The following is a 4787-nucleotide window of genomic DNA, read 5'->3' as shown; positions in this document are numbered from 1 at the left end:
AAGGCCAGGTACCCTACACCACAAGAGGGGGTTTGAAATTTTGACTTGTCTACTTAAAGATCACCAAAATCTGATAACAAGGTAAATTACGTCCCTGGGTGGGATTGAACCACCAACCTTTTGGATAATAACCGAGCACGCTAACTGATTGCGCCACAGAGACACTTTGCAAACGTACATTCTGACAAACGCTAATAAGCATTCATCTAGAACGTTTCCTAGAAAAACTTTAAAAAGTCAATAATCTGGAGAGTTTTTGTAAGATGTTTCTTCCATCAATCAACGAAGAACATTCAAGCTGATTTCTTGCAGCAGCTGGGCACTGTAACAGCTCCAGAGCTGCTCTGTAAGGCAACTAAAAGGGTGTGGGCCCTGCAGCACTACCTGTAGTTCGCATTGTGCGTTGGAAGGCACAAAGTAAGCAGACGGGAGAAGTCAGGATAGTGCGCAAGGGCATAGAAGGGAGCGGCTCAAGAAAAGAGAAGTGGAAACAGACAGCAAACTAGGCTGGAGAGAGACCTGAGACAAAGAGATCTGAATTATACGAGAGCCGACCAGGGGAAACACAAATTATGCAGTCGAGTTTCCCACATTTGGGGAAATAGCTGGAGCAGCACACACAGAGTGCAATGGGTGAGCCTTGCCCTGGGAGAAGCACCTTCATGATCATAGTATCTCACCTGGCAGGTAAGTAGGAGTTGGGCAAGAGCTGAGGAGGGTCGCTGCTCGGGCAACCCCCTGTCAAGTGAAGGAGATCCAACTGAGGCAGCACAAGAGAACTCTCGAAAGAAGAACAAGGCTAGAGGAAGATCTGAGACACAGAAATCTGGCTTTTACCAGAGCTGACCAGAGGAAAGCACAAACACAGTCCCCCACTACCACAAATAATGCAGTCGAGTTTCCCACATTTGGGGAAATCATAGGAGTCAGCATACCCAGAATGCAATGAATGAACCTCACCCTGGGAGAACAATCTTCATGACCATGGTATCTCCTATGCAAAATAAGTATGATTTGGGATAGAGCTGGGGAGGGCCGCTGCTCAGGCACATCTCTGTCAAGTAAAGGAGATTCAACTGAGGCAGCACAAGGGAACTCTCATCTGGGGACAACAACTGCTGGGAGAACACATATTTTCAGATGAACATGGGAGGGCAGAAGGCTGCCTAATACTGAAGCACCCCCAAACAACAAACCAAATGCAACAACTAGTACAAGCATTCCTGGGGGAAGGCCTACAGCAGATGGATTTGCATATGGTGATGTCATCCAAGCAGTGGGTCAAAGTTGGCTTCAACCCTCGTCTGCATATGAAAAGAAAAAAGGGATGTGCAGGGCATGGCGTCCTTTTGTGGCGCTTGGATGACCCCTAATTCACATTAAACATCTCCACCCTCCTTCGGTGTGGGTCTCATGTTGGCTATGCCCCAGCCCCTGAAGCATTCACGCTGATTTCTTACAGCAGCTGGGCACTGTAACAGCTCCAGAGCTGCTCTGTAAGGCAAGTAAAAGGGTGTGGGCCCTGCAGCACTACCTGTAGTTTGCATTGTGCATTGGAAGGCACAAAGTAAGCAGACGGGAGAAGTCAGGATAGTGCGCAAGGGCATAGAAGGGAGCGGCTCAAGAAAAGAGAAGTGGAAACAGACAGCAAACTAGGCTGGAGAGAGACCTGAGACAAAGAGATCTGAATTATACGAGAGCCGACCAGGGGAAACACAAATTATGCAGTCAAGTGTCCCACATTTGGGGAAATTGCAGGAGCAGCACACCCAGAGTGCAATGGGTGAGCCTTGCCCTGGGAGAAGCACCTTCATGATCATAGTATCTCACCTGGCAGGTAAGTAGGAGTTGGGCTAGAGCTGGGGAGGGTCGCTGCTCGGGCACCCCCCTGTCAAGTGAAGGAGATCCAACTGAGGCAGCACAAGGGAACTCTTGAAAGAGGAACAAGGCTAGAGGAAGATCTGAGACAAAGAAATCTGACTTTTACCAGAGCTGACCAGAGGAAAGCACAAACACAGTCCCCCTCTACCACAAATAATGCAGTCGAGTTTCCCACATTTGGGGAAATCACAGGGGTCAGCATACCCAGAATGCAATGAATGAACCTCACCCTGGGAGAACAATCTTCATGACCATGGTATCTCCTATGCAAAATAAGTATGATTTGGGATAGGGCTGGGGAGGGCCGCTGCTCAGGCACATCTCTGTCAAGTAAAGGAGATTCAACTGAGGCAGCACAAGGGAACTCTCATCTGGGGACAACAACTGCAGGGAGAACACATATTTTCAGATGAACATGGGAGGGCAGAAGGCTGCCTAATACTGAAGCACCCCCAAACAACAAACCAAATGCAACAACTAGTACAAGCATTCCTGGGGGAAGGCCTGCAGCAGATGGATTTGCATATGGTGATGTCATCCAAGCAGTGGGTCAAAGTTGGCTTCAACCCTCATCTGCATATGAAAAGAGAAAAGGGGCGTGCAGGGCATGGCGGCCTTTTGCGGCGCTTGGATGACCCCTAGTTCGCATTAAACACCTGCACCCTCATTCGGTGTGGGGCTCATGTTGGCTATGCCCCAGCCCCTGAAGCATTCAAGCTGATTTCTTGCAGCAGCTGGGCACTGTAACAGCTCCAGAGCTGCTCTGTAAGGCAAATAAAAGGGTGTGGGCCCTGCAGCACTACCTGTAGTTCGCATTGTGCGTTGGAAGGCACAAAGTAAGCAGACGGGAGAAGTCAGGATAGTGCGCAAGGGCATAGAAGGGAGCGGCTCAAGAAAAGGGAAGTGGAAACAGACAGCAAACTAGGCTGGAGAGAGACCTGAGACAAAGAGATCTGAATTATATGAGAGCCGACCAGGGGAAACACAAATTATGCAGTCAAGTATTGGAAAATTCAGGGCTATGTCGTGTAGATGATGGCCTAACAGGAGGCTTTAAAATTTTCTTTCTAGTGTCCTTCGTTTGGGAGAAAAATGCAAAGGTACAAGACAGCTTTTCCTTGCCAATATCTCTCTTTTGCAAAGAGCTACGCATTGGAAAATTCAGGGCTATGTCGTGTAGATGATGGCCTAACAGGAGGCTTTAAAATTTTCTTTCTAGTGACCTTCGTTTGGGAGAAAAATGCAAAGGTACAAGACAGCTTTTCCTTGCCAATATCTCTCTTTTGCAAAGAGCTGCGCATTGGAAAATTCAGGGCTATGTCGTGTAGATGATGGCCTAACAGGAGGCTTTAAAATTTTCTTTCTAGTGTCCTTCGTTTGGGAGAAAAATGCAAAGGTACAAGACAGCTTTTCCTTGCCAATATCTCTCTTTTGCAAAGAGCTACGCATTGGAAAATTCAGGGCTATGTCGTGTAGATGATGGCCTAACAGGAGGCTTTAAAATTTTCTTTCTAGTGACCTTCGTTTGGGAGAAAAATGCAAAGGTACAAGACAGCTTTTCCTTGCCAATATCTCTCTTTTGCAAAGAGCTGCGCATTGGAAAATTCAGGGCTATGTCGTGTAGATGATGGCCTAACAGGAGGCTTTAAAATTTTCTTTCTAGTGTCCTTCGTTTGGGAGAAAAATGCAAAGGTACAAGACAGCTTTTCCTTGCCAATATCTCTCTTTTGCAAAGAGCTACGCATTGGAAAATTCAGGGCTATGTCGTGTAGATGATGGCCTAACAGGAGGCTTTAAAATTTTCTTTCTAGTGACCTTCGTTTGGGAGAAAAATGCAAAGGTACAAGACAGCTTTTCCTTGCCAATATCTCTCTTTTGCAAAGAGCTGCGCATTGGAAAATTCAGGGCTATGTCGTGTAGATGATGGCCTAACAGGAGGCTTTAAAATTTTCTTTCTAGTGTCCTTCGTTTGGGAGAAAAATGCAAAGGTACAAGACAGCTTTTCCTTGCCAATATCTCTCTTTTGCAAAGAGCTATGCATTGGAAAATTTAGGGCTATGTCGTGTAGATGATGGCCTAACAGGAGGCTTTAAAATTTTCTTTCTAGTGTCCTTCGTTTGGGAGAAAAATGCAATGGTACAAGACAGCTTTTCCTTGCCAATATCTCTCTTTTGCAAAGAGCTGCGCATTGGAAAATTCAGGGCTATGTCGTGTAGATGATGGCCTAACAGGAGGCTTTAACATTTTCTTTCTAGTGTCCTTCGTTTGGGAGAAAAATGCAAAGGTACAAGACAGCTTTTCCTTGCCAATATCTCTCTTTTGCAAAGAGCTGCGCATTGGAAAATTCAGGGCTATGTCGTGTAGATGATGGCCTAACAGGAGGCTTTAAAATTTTCTTTCTAGTGCCTTCGTTTGGGAGAAAAATGCAATGGTACAAGACAGCTTTTCCTTGCCAATATCTCTCTTTTGCAAAGAGCTGCGCATTGGAAAATTCAGGGCTATGTCGTGTAGATGATGGCCTAACAGGAGGCTTTAAAATTTTCTTTCTAGTGTCCTTCGTTTGGGAGAAAAATGCAAAGGTACAAGACAGCTTTTCCTTGCCAATATCTCTCTTTTGCAAAGAGCTACGCATTGGAAAATTCAGGGCTATGTCGTGTAGATGATGGCCTAACAGGAGGCTTTAAAATTTTCTTTCTAGTGTCCTTCGTTTGGGAGAAAAATGCAAAGGTACAAGACAGCTTTTCCTTGCCAATACTGAAGACATTTTCCCCACAAGGCCCTTTGGAGAGACAGAGAGAGAGTATGCCAGCACATACCCCAGCGCTATATAACCCAGGAATAGCACAGTAACTTAATGTTTGAACAATCGGTGAGGGGGAACATCTTGAAACCCCAGTTTGTACCCT

At 46.0% G+C, this 4787-nt stretch overlaps 4 non-coding genes across 4 annotated transcripts; all 4 read right to left on the bottom strand.

Moving 5' to 3' along the window:
• Nucleotides 1-532: 532 nt before the first annotated feature.
• LOC135003662 (U1 spliceosomal RNA) lies at nucleotides 533-695 on the bottom strand. The gene has a single exon (XR_010204656.1). It is a non-coding gene; the product is annotated as a U1 spliceosomal RNA (small nuclear RNA).
• A 152-nt stretch (nucleotides 696-847) lies between these two features.
• On the bottom strand, nucleotides 848-1011 carry LOC135003665 (U1 spliceosomal RNA). Its single transcript, XR_010204658.1, has one exon. It is a non-coding gene; the product is annotated as a U1 spliceosomal RNA (small nuclear RNA).
• Nucleotides 1012-1682: 671 nt separating this feature from the next.
• LOC135003666 (U1 spliceosomal RNA) lies at nucleotides 1683-1845 on the bottom strand. Its single transcript, XR_010204659.1, has one exon. It is a non-coding gene; the product is annotated as a U1 spliceosomal RNA (small nuclear RNA).
• Nucleotides 1846-1997: 152 nt separating this feature from the next.
• Nucleotides 1998-2161, bottom strand: LOC135003664 (U1 spliceosomal RNA). The gene has a single exon (XR_010204657.1). It is a non-coding gene; the product is annotated as a U1 spliceosomal RNA (small nuclear RNA).
• Nucleotides 2162-4787: the final 2626 nt, after the last annotated feature.

This window comes from Pseudophryne corroboree, unplaced genomic scaffold, assembly GCF_028390025.1.
Source record: "Pseudophryne corroboree isolate aPseCor3 unplaced genomic scaffold, aPseCor3.hap2 scaffold_1893, whole genome shotgun sequence".
Taxonomy (NCBI): domain Eukaryota; kingdom Metazoa; phylum Chordata; class Amphibia; order Anura; family Myobatrachidae; genus Pseudophryne; species Pseudophryne corroboree.
Note: the sequence above shows the minus strand (reverse complement) of the source record. Positions and strands in the feature narration are given on the sequence as shown.